We start from the raw sequence: 11,651 nt of genomic DNA, 5'->3' as shown, positions 1-11,651 counted from the left end.
ATTTTCTTAAAATAGATATTGGTTTAAATAATATAGTATTCTAGGTATTTGATTTAAGACTATGATTTACCTATACATTATGTATATTTTATAAAGACACTAAACCAGCATATCCTTACTCTGCCAAAGTAGTGAAGCTAATTAAACATGTTTGATTTCTGAATAAATTGAACTAAATCCAAACTACTTCCTAAAATCACAGGACTTTAAGGACCAATAGCATCTGTGCCAGATATTTACTGTTATTAGCTGGGAAGATCAATTCTAACAGCAAATAACAGTCTGAGACTCCTCATACCTCAGTGCTTAGAAGCATGTTTCTCCTGAGCTACTATAGAGGGGAAGGGATTGTTGTGTAGTCCAAGTCACCATGCTGAATGTACACTGATTCCTTTATGATGACTGCTTAACTCCCCATTGCCTGTCCCAGAGAGGCTTTCCAATGGAGCTCAGTAATTCCTATACTTTACAGACAGGAAAGTTCCAGAAACTTTAAGAACAAACTCTGAAAGCTCTATGAGCAAATGGTGCTGAATAGTTTTTTTTAAAGCCACGTTTCATTGTCTTAGTCAAAGCAGGATTAAGTGATTATTTAAAATTCATTTTTTAAAATTAGCAACTTCAAGTATAACAACTTTGAAACTGGAATAAGTGTTTATTTTCTATTAATAAAAATGAATTGTGACCAAAAAAAAGAAAATGCATGATTAATGAGCCATGTAGAACACATGCCAGAATCCACATGCTTTCTAAGTGTGTTCTGCATAGAAACAGGGATTGTTGGTATCCAAGATATAAGGGCCTCTGTACACAGGATTCCTCTTTTTGTTCCTGAAAAGGGAGGAGATGAAAAAATGCATCTACGGCTAAAGAGGCCTGGAAAACAGAGGTTACTTTGAGAGAAGTATGATGTAACTGTGAAAGGAAAATAAATCTGGGGGCCCCAAATCACTAAGCTAAAGGGAAAAGTCAAGCTGGAAACTGCTTAGGGCAAACCTGCCTCCCATTCTATCCAAAGTCAGTCCTCTGCTCACTGAGATAGAAGCATATCTGATTGCCTCATTTGAAACAAAGGCTCATCAGGAACTCAAAAAAAAATACAACCATTTTTCTCTTACCTACCTATGACCCGAGTCGCCTGGCCTTTGCCTCCAGCCGTCCCACCTTTCTGGACTGAACTAATGTACATCTTACACATATTGATTGATGTCTCATGTCTCCCTAAAATGTGTGAAATCAAGCTGTACCCTGACCACCTTGGGCACATGTCGTCGGGACCTCCTGAGGCTGGGTCACGGGTGTGCACTCTCAACCCTGGCAAAATCAACTTTCTCAATTAACTGAGACCTGCCTCACATTTTCAGGTTCACATAACCTTCCTGCAAAAGAATTTGAATGCCTCTAGTTTGACAGTTTTCATGTTTAGCAGTATAACTAACACTTCTCTTAGCACTATGAACAAGGAACTCCTTATTGAAAATGGAAAGCTAACTGCGATTCTGAAGGGCTTGTTTAGTTTACAGACAAAAGCAAATACCCCATCAACACAAGATTGACAGCACCTGAAGGCCCACTGTGTGCTGCTTTGAAATCCACCTCATCTCTAGGTGATAAAGCACACTCTGAAGAGATTCTGCAAGACCAGCTTTTCCGTAAGTGGACTGTGGGTTATTTATAGTCACTCTGCACGTGTGCTAATGAGCCATGGCCGCCTGGCAGACATGATTTAACTTTCTATGGTTCTTGGTTTTCTCATCTGTAAAATTACAAGGTCGGACAAGTTTAATTCTAAGAACTGTTGAACTGACCGGGCACGGTGGCTCATGCCTGTAAACCCAGCACTTTGGGAGACCGCAGATCACGAGGTCAGAAGTTCGAGACCAACCTGACCAACATGGTGAAACCCCGTGTCTATTAAAAATACAAAAATTAGCCAGGCGTGGTGGCATGTGCCTGCATTCCCAGCTACTTGGGAGGCTGAGGCAGGAGAATCACTTGAACTCGGGAGACAGAGGTCGCAGTGAGCCGAAATTGCACCATTGCACTCCAGCCTGTGTGACAGAGCTAGACGCTGTCTCCAAAAATAAATAAATAAATAAATAAAAACTAAGAACCGTTGAACTAAAACATTCCCTGCTCTCAGGACACTGTGGTTAAAATAGTAAGTTATTTTGACTTCTTCGTAACCCTGACTGTCCTTCTTCCCCATTGATTCTCAACAGAGATTTTCTGCCTGCTCTAACTTACCCAAAACATTAGCGCAGCTGATGATCTGACACCCTGAACAATGACTAAACAGTGACTGAGAAAAGGCCACTTGCTAAATGTAAATAGGTAAGTGTTCTAACCTCTCTAGGTCTCAATGCTAGTGTATGGAAGACACACTTGATAGCAATAACTTAAGCCTGAAAATAACACTATGGTCTAAGGAAATGTGTGTTCAAAGTTCCAAGCTAAGGAATCCAGAAGTGGCCAACCTGAAGATTCACTCCTTATCTGTGAAGGACATCAGAAGCCCTGGCCCATCCCCTTGAAATGCAGGCTCTACAGGGGCTCCAGGCCCTTTGTTTTGGGTTACATACAGGTTGCTAGGTGGGGGTTGCCAAGTGAAAAAACGTTATAACCTGCATACATTTTTTTAAAAGGTAGGGAGTCTCCTGTCCAGCCTGCCACTCCTGGACTGCACCATTTGTAAGTCCTCAATAAACCCTTTTGTGACAGGACTCTTTGGGTGCCACTTTGCCAGCTGGAAACCTCTGTGGCTGGCAGCACCTCTGTCTGAGCTTTGCTTATGACCGCTGGGTTGGCTCTGCCCACTCAGCCCAGCAGGCTGTGCTGAGCTGGCTGTGCTCGGCTCTCAATACCAGCCCAGATCCCACACACGCTGTGAGTGAGCCAGGTGCAGAGCGGTGAGGGGTGTGTGAGCGAGCAAGCATGGGGTACAGCCATGGCACAGCCAAGTGCACCGCCTGCTAAGGTGAGGTGGGCAACTCCAGGCACCAGCACAGGCACAAGCTCTGTACAAGGCTGTGACTGGACCAGATGTGCCTCAAGTGGCTTCTGCCTTGGGTGCTGGCATCTGGATAAGGGGAACATGTTGGTGCCTGAAAATTCAGAGACACCAGCAACCACAGAGGCCTAAGTGCATGTTACACCATGTCACAGCTCTGGATCAGGGAGTCCCAAGACCTGGGCCCCCAGAAGGTTTACGGCTCCTCCCTTGTAGTCCAGCAAATGAGTGTGTCACCACCCACTTCTTGGCTGGCCAGCCAGGAACTTGTTACAGCCCTTTTCGCTCCTGCCATTTAGCAAGCTCTGGGTTCTTGTCCCATGACCAAGAATAAGGTTATGTGGACAACCGGAGAGAGCAAGGTGGAGAAGAGTTTTATTGAGCAACATAACAGCTCTCAACATGAGAGGGGAACCCGAAGTGTAGCCCCTTCCCCAAGGCAGATAGTCCCAGTGTGTGGCTGAGTCTGGGGTTTTATGGGCTCAGAATGGGGGAGTGCGTGCTGATTGATCCATGGGTGGGCCTGGAAAAAGCATCATTTGATTGTCTAAAAAGGCATAGAGGAAGTTCTCACTCCAGCCCTGGGCTGTAATAGCTAGGTTTTCAGGCTTTGAGCTGTCTTTGGCTTGAAGGTCGGACTTTACCAGGGACCTGCCTCTGGCTGCCTAGGAATTTGTCTTCCTCCTGCCACTGATATTATGTCACCTTCACTGGCTCCGGGTCTCCTCTTTGGCTTCTGGGACATGGTGCCATCTCTACTGGAGTAAACAAGGGTCCGGCGCAATAGCTGGAAATTTGCAGAAGAAAAGAAAAGTTGCTCAGGATGGGTGATGAAACAAATAACGAAGATGAAGCTAACAAATAGCATTCTATTTCTCAAGATTATGACAGCCCAAGATTATTGAAAGGAAATCACATTTGGAGCTGTCTCTCTGGGCTAGTTTGCTGGCAGATCTGCATGGTGGACCACACTGTCACCTGTCTTTTGTGTCCTTCAGCATGATGAACTCTGCTATACACGTCCTGGTGCTGGATCCACTATTACCAACAAGCTAATTGAGTTTGCTGGCCTTGAAAATGCATCCCTGTAGGTAATGTGATGATGTAATGCTGTGTTCCTGCCCTCTGGATTTCCTCCCTGCCATTACGGAGGCCTTATTTATGAGAATGGAAACAAAATCAAAAGCAAAAAAAACAGGATCGCCTTTTGATGTGACTTAAACAAGGCTGGAACAGAGCCTGAGGCTTAGCCTTCCACATGCCCCTGAGATGCCAGGACTCAAGTGAAGCAGGAAAATCCCAGAAAGCAGGTGGGGGTCCATGAGAGTCTGGTGGACACAGGTCTGAGGAGGACAGGAACACAGGTGCAGGGAGGATGCCTGGAAGAAGGGTGAGCAAATGGCAAATGCTGGATGCACAAGCACCACTTATGAACAGAAGGAGGACGGAGCTAGGTCAAATAATCCAGCAGACACTGAGATGAGTTTGGAGGGAAGGCAGGACCCCTCTGAAGTTTAAGGAAAAAGAGCATGACAGACTGCCCAGGGCAGGTGGTATGCCCAACACAGGACAAGCTGGAGACAGACGGGGAAGTCCATCTGGGCTGTGCAAGGGAAAGCTAGAAACTATCACAGCTGGTCATCACTGGAAATTCAGTGAGCCCCTCTGTGCCAGAGGTGGGGCTGTGGAAAGCCAGGCAAGCCACCTGCCCTCATGGAACTAACCTTCTAGTGCTGTAAATCAACCGATAGGGCATGAAGACAGACACACAGACCAGTGGAATAGAATCAAGTCCAGAAATAAACCCTTGTATATGCAGTCAAATGACTTAGAATCAAAAGCATTCAGTGCTGAAAGGACTCTTTTTTTTGTTTGTTTTACTTTTTTGAGATGGAGTCTCACTCTGTCACCTCGGCTGAAGTGCAATGGCACGATCTGGACTCGCTGCAACCTCCGCCTCCTGAGTTCAAGTGTTTCTCCTGCCCTCACCTCCCAAGTATCTGGGGTTACAGGTGCCCACCACAATGCCCGGCTATTTTTTGTATTTTTGGTAGAGACGGGGTTTCACAATGTTGGCCGCTAGTCTTGAGCTCCTGACCTCAGGTGATCTGCCTGGCTTGGCCTCCTAAAGTACTGGGATTACATGCCTGAGCCACTGGACCAGTCCTTGAGATATACAGCTATCTGAAAGCTGCTCAATTGTAAATTTAGGTGCTCAATTGCTATAAACTCAGGTCCCTTAATTAGTCTGCTTTTTTTGTTTGTTTGTTTGTTTGTTTTGAGACAGGGTTTTGCTCTGTCACACAGGCTGAAGTATAACGGTGTGATCATGGCTTACCACAGCCTGAAACTTTGGGGTTCAAAGGATTCTCCTGCCTTAGCCTCCTGAGTAGCTGTGGCTACAGGTGTGCACCACCACACCTGGCTTTTTTTTTTTTTTTTTTAAATCTTTTGTAGAGATGGGGTTTTGCTATGCTGCCCAGGCTGGTCTCAAACTGCTGGCCTCAAGTGATCCTCCCAACTTGGCTTCCCAAAGTGCTGGGATTACTGGTATGAGCCACTGCACCTTGCTACTAAGGCTGTTTGAAGCAGAACAGAGACAATGAAATAAAGTGGTTATTACCTGGCAGACACAGTGCGTCCGAGAAGATATTCGTATTACTTCAGTCTCTTTTGTCAAAAAGCTTTCTGATAAAAGTCAAAATGAATTATGAATTTTCATCATGAATCCTCTCCTTCTTTCTCCTGGTGCAGTGAACAGAGCCTCTAAGGTTGCCCTTGGGGGTATCTCTTATCATACCATTTTGCTTTTCAACATTCCCACCGTAATTAACTACTTTTTGTGTTGCCTTTCATTTAGAGCTACGCCCAGTGCAATGACTGCCTCCTAGCAAATACATGTCCTCAGCAGCACAATGAAGTTAGAAAAAAATGCAAAAATACTTCCTGAGTGAGTAAATGACGATGTTTTTTTGTAATGCAATGCACACACAGACACACACCACTTCCAATGAAGGGAATCATTAAAATATTTTTAACCCCTTTCACATCAATATTGTCCATGTTAACTGAATCACTACTTGGCAAAATGAATATATATATATATCATTAAATTGGACTGTGAGAGCTGAGCATAAACACGTTGCAGAAGAAAAGTCCTGGTTTGTGATGACAGGTGAAAGGAAATAGTGCTTGCCTCCTAATGGAAGAGAAATTTCCCAGGAAGGGAAAAAATAAAAGCAACCTGAAACAAAAGCAACATGAATCAATTTCATTCTGAAAGGAACACAGTGAAACAATGTTGCTAAATGAGACACAATTTCCGACAAAGATCTTCTCTGTTCTCCAAGAACTTTTATTGTGCTGTGCTTACCAAGAAGCATGTGTTTTCTTCCCAAAAAGAGACAATGTACTTTATTTTATGCTGGTACCTCTCTTTGTCTCTTCTCCCCATTTGCTGCAATTTAAGCTGTCTTATTGTAGTGCTCTATCTCCAATCAGCCCTAAATATCTGAAAAGTCCTGAGTTTGCAAGAATTAAAAAAAAAAAAAAAATAGGGCCTCAGGTTTGACAGCAATAGATCCTACTGTCCCCTCGGGATGACATTCCCGCACTATGAAGACCAGAGATCCCCCAGTAACAAACAGTAGCTCCTGTTTGCCTCATGCCTTTGTGTAGAGGTCACAATACCTGCAAGGGAACAGGCATTGCTGGGAGAGCCTGGGCTACTTTTATGAAACACAACAGGGGCAGCTTCATGTTAGAGGCAACAAGTTTGGGCGAGAGGGAAGGTAGAGATACAGTCCTTGAACTCAAGGATGTCATAATGGAAAGCAAAGTTTACGATGCAAAAATGACCCTTTACACTTAACCCCAAATTGCTATAAGCCACTTTCTTTATTTTTGGAGACAGGGTCTCACTGTGTTGCCCAGGCTGAAGTGTGTGCAATGGCGTGATCATAGCTCACTGAAGCCTCAAACTCCTGGCCTCAAGTGATCCACCTGCCTTGGCCTCCCAAAGTGCTGGGATTACAGGTGTGAGCCACCACACCTGGCCTCATTTTTTTTTTTTTGGCTGAGTAGTATTCCATAATATATACACACCACATTTTTCTTTATCCACTCATCTGTTGATGGGCTCTGCCAGTTTGATCCCAGTTGGACATCTGAGGGGCCTGGCTGCCCCTTAGCACCCCATCCCAGGGTAGGGGCACTAGGGATGAGAGAACACATATGTTGTATTTCTCAGGTCTCCTTTAGAGATTGGGTATAGCAGAAAGGCTTGTAGGATCACTAGAAGCTGGAGTGATTGGAGTCTTTCACAGGCCCTGTCTGTCCCCACAGAGGAAGGAGTGACGGTTGTGAAGAGCTTGTCTCTGCAGGCTTTGGCCTGAGCTGCTGGTAGGAGCAATGGCAGCTGGTCCCATGGCCTGTGGGTGCTGGCTCAGTTGAGGGGTGGGGGGTAGACCCTAAACGCATCCTGGGAGGTCTTCCAGGGCTGTCTGGAGCACAACAAATTGACATCTAGAGGCTGCGGAATCTTTTTTTTTTTTTTTTAAAAACAATCAGACGGAGCCTCTCTCGGTCGCTCAGGCTGGAGGGCACTGACACGATCTCGGCTCACTGCAACCTCCACCTCCCAGGTTCAGGCGATTCTTCTGCCTTAGCCTTCCGATTAGCTGAGACTACAGGCGTGTGACCACACCTGGCTAATTTTTGTGTTTGTTTTTTAAATTTTATTTATTTTTTTGGAGACAGAGTTTCACTCTTGTTGCCCAGGCTGGAGTGCAGTGGCATGATCATGGCTCACTGCAAACTCCACCTCTCGGGTTCTAGTGATTCTCCTGCCTCAGCCTCCTGAGTAGCTGGGATTACAGACATCTGCCACCATGCCCAGCTAATTTTTTGCATTTTTAGTAGAGATGAGATTTCGTCATATTGGCCAGGCTGGTCTCATACTGCTAACCTCAGGTGACCCACCTGCCTTGGCCTCCAAAAGTGCTGGGATTATAGGCATAAGCCACCACACGCAGCCGTGGAAGCTGTGGAATCTGCCACGAGGAGAATTCCTGAGGAAAACCAGAGGCCACATTGATGGCCCTTCACCTGCGTGGCCACATGGGATTCTCACAGCAGCCCAAAGTAGGGCCTTGAGCAAGGGAGTTCTCCTGGCCCCCAATTTAGGGGCAGAGAAACAACTCAGCAAGACCCAGAACTTATCTCTGATTACCCAGTGAGTTGTGGAGATTGGATTTCCACTTGTCATACTGCCTTTACATCTTGGCTTTTCAGTGAGAAGCTGTGCATTCAGCCCCTTTCAAAGGCAAAAAAGTGTTGCCGAAAAATGTACCAGGGGCCAGGCACAGTGGCTCACGCCTCTAATCCCAGCACTTCGGGAGGCTGAGGTGGTTGAATCACCTGAGGTCGGGAGTTCAAGACCAGTCTGGCCAACATGGTGAAACCCGTCTCTGCAAATACAAAAAATTAGCCAGGCTTGGTGGCAGGTGCCTGTAATCCCAGCTACTCAGGAGGCTGAGGCAGGAGAATCACTTGAACCTGGCAGGCGGAGGTTGCAGTGAGCTGAGACTGGGTCATTGCACTCCAGCCCTGGAGACAAGAGAGACTCCATCTCCAAAAAAAAAAAAAAAGAAAGATAACTATACCAGAGAGGCCAGGCATGGTGGCTCATGCCTATAATTCCAGCACTTTGGGAGGCTGAGATAGGAGGATTGCTTGAGGCCAGGAGTTTAACACCAGCTTGGGAAATATACTGAGACCCTGTCTCGTAAAAAGAAAAAAAAATTAGCTGGGTGGTGGTGTGCACCTGTAGTCTCAGCTACTCAGGAGGCCAAGGAAGGAGGATCACCTGAGCCCAGCAGTTTGAGGCTGCAGTGAACTATGATCACTATCTTGCCAGTACACTCCAGCCTGGGCAACAGAGGCCCCTGTGTAGAAAAGGGCACCCTTTGCTGCATCTCTCTCTCACTCTCTTTTTTTTCCCCCAAGATATGCAGTCTCGTTGTGTTGGCCAGGTTGGTCTCAAACTCTTGGTGTCCAGCAGTCCTCTCACCTCAGCCTCCCAAAGTGCTAGTGTTACAGGCATAAGTTACCATGACTGGCCTGCATCTCTTTTTGTGTTAAATGGTGGAGAATGACCCAGAAAATCTACAAGTTTCTTCTTCTGCAGTCTGAGGGCTGCAGTTTATGATCAAGCCAGGCAGGCACACAGGTTATCTGCCCTTCATTCCAAATTGTGGGTGCCTGGATTGCTCAGAAATTTGGAAAACACATTGGGAACAGTGGCTCACACCTGTAATCCCAGCACTTTGGGAGGCTGAGGTGGGCGGATCACAAGGTCAGGAGTTTGAGATCAGCCTGGCCAACATTGTGAAACCCCGTCTCTACTAAAAACACAAAAATTAGCCAGATGTGGTGGCGTGCACCTGTAATCCCAGCTACTCAAGAGGCTGAGGCAGGAGAATCACTTGAACCCAGGAGGCGGAGGTTGCATTGAGCCGAGATAGTGCCACTGCACTCCAGCCTGGGCAACAAGAATGAAAACTTCATCTCAAAAAAAAAAAAAAAAAAAAAAAAAATTGAAAAACAGAATTGGCTAGAAACTGGAATTCACACTAATTACCCCCCAGGATGCAGAGGGCTCAGGGAATCGGTGGGCAGGGGGAGTACTGGGTATCTGGTTCTCATTAGTTGAGAGATCATCAGGAGCAGCCCCCTGGTTGAAACTTTCAGATTTATACTAAAAAAATACCCAGAATGTCCATGGAGTAGAATAAAGGTGGCTGTGTCGTGGCTGGATGAACTGTGGATCTTTCTGGGGCAGGGTTTTACACGTGACTTCTCAACAGAAGACCCGTGCTAGAGTCTGGCTCTGACATCTCTCTGCCGTGGGACTTCAGGCAAGTCCCTGCTGTTAAGCTACAATGCTTTCCCTCTGTAATGGCGGGAGAGAGTGGCATTTGCTTTATGGACCATTCAGGGGCATGTAAAGCTCACATTAAATGAGATGATCTGTCTTCTCACTTTGATTTTCGTATCACTGCGCAAGTATGGATTACTGTTACCAACCAGGTGGAACGGTGTCAGAGAATACAGGAACAAATGTCTTCTAAAATCCAGGTCAGGCCAGGTGCGGTGGCTCACATCTGTAATCCCAGCATTTTGGGAGGCTGAGGCAGGTGGATCACCTGAAATCCAGAGTTTGAGACCAGCCTGGCTAATATAGTAAAGCCCTGTCTCTACTAAAAATAGAATATCAGCCAAGCATGGTAACACACTCCTATAATCCCAGCTGCTCGGGAGGCTGAGACAGGAGAATTGCTTGAACCTGGAAGGTAGAGGCTGCAGTGAGCTGAGATAGCACCATTGCCTAGGCACCAGAGCTTTTTTTGCACTCCATCTCAAAAGAAAAGGAAAAGGAAAAGAAAAACAAAACCTAAAAATAAAATCCAGTTTAGGCTTAGGAAGTCTCTTATTTTCTCTTTATTTCTCTCTTTCTTTCTTCTGTTTTTTGATAGGCCCTGTCCCCCATGCTGGAGTGCAGTGGCGCAATCACAGCTCACTGCAGCCTCGACCTCCAGGGCTCAAGAGATCCTCCCGCCTCAGCCTCCTGAATAGCTGGAACCACAGCAACATGCTACCATGCCTGGCTAATTTAAATTTTTTTTTTTTTTTAGAGACAAGGTCTCTCCCTAATGTTGCCCAGGCTGGTCTTGAACTCCTGGCCTCAAGCCATCCTCCCACCTTGACTTCCTAGAGATCTAGGATTACAGGTGTGAGCCACTATGCCTGGCCTGGTCTCTTCTTTTCATCTGTGAGTTGGAGGCACAGTCTTTGGTAGCTCAGCTTCCTGGGAGAGGGAATGAAACACTGAGAATGCCTGGGGCCCGGGTTGGGGCAGAATTCTTGGTGGATGTGGGAGGAAGGGAGGAATCTGGGCAGCTGTCAAGATGAGGAATTCAAAGTGTCAAAGGATAGAGAAAGATCTACAAGAAGCACTAATATGTAATTTTTTTGTTTTTTTTTTTTTTTGAGATGGAGTTTTGCTCTTATTGCCCAGGCTGGCATGCAATGGTGTGATCTTGGCTCACTGCAACCTCCGCCTCCCACTTTCAAGGGATTCTCTTGTCTCAGTCTCCTGAGTAGCTGGGATTATAGGCGCCCACCACTACACCCAGCTAATTTTTGGTATTTTTAGTAGCAACAGGGTTTCACCATGTTGGCCAGGCTGGTCTCGAACTTCTGACCTCAGGTGATCTATCTGGCTCGGCCTCCCAAAGTGCTGGGATTACAGGTGTAAGCACCCAGCCTAACGTGTAATCTTAATTGAGAGCCATAAGCATTCATTCATCAGATAACATTTGGTTTTTATTTAATGGGTATATTTCTTTGAAGGTGATGCCACATTGGAACTGGGTCGCATGGGATTAATTTGGGTTATATTTAGGGATTGACCATGAGAATTTTGAAATTCAGCTGTTGTGTTCAGCTGAATCACTTATTAACATAACCACCCAAAGCTAGGTGCAGTGGCTCATACCTATAATCTCAGCACTTTGGGAGGCCAAGGCAGGAGGATCATTTGAGCCCAGGAGTTAGAGACCAACCTGAGCAACATAGTGAG

The 11,651-nt window shown here is 46.0% G+C and overlaps 1 protein-coding gene across 17 annotated transcripts in view; it reads right to left on the bottom strand.

The window, feature by feature from the left end:
* The window catches only part of LOC140709620 (beta-glucuronidase-like), a 36,288-nt gene that overhangs the window by 13,429 nt on the left and 11,208 nt on the right, over positions 1-11,651 (bottom strand). For 8 of the 17 annotated variants that reach the window (XR_012090181.1, XR_012090182.1, XR_012090183.1 and 5 more), the window contains exon 4: positions 3,364-3,797. The exons of 3 other annotated variants lie outside the window; for them this stretch is intronic. The gene's annotated coding sequence lies outside the window, so the exon portion shown is untranslated. Of the gene's footprint in view, positions 1-3,363; positions 3,798-5,633; positions 5,699-5,961; positions 6,255-7,037; positions 10,216-11,651 lie in introns of those variants that run through there. 6 more of the 17 variants (XR_012090184.1, XM_073008786.1, XR_012090178.1 and 3 more) reach the window with 5 other exon arrangements.

Source organism: Chlorocebus sabaeus, chromosome 21 (assembly GCF_047675955.1).
Source record: "Chlorocebus sabaeus isolate Y175 chromosome 21, mChlSab1.0.hap1, whole genome shotgun sequence".
Lineage (NCBI taxonomy): Eukaryota > Metazoa > Chordata > Mammalia > Primates > Cercopithecidae > Chlorocebus > Chlorocebus sabaeus.
Note: the sequence above shows the minus strand (reverse complement) of the source record. Positions and strands in the feature narration are given on the sequence as shown.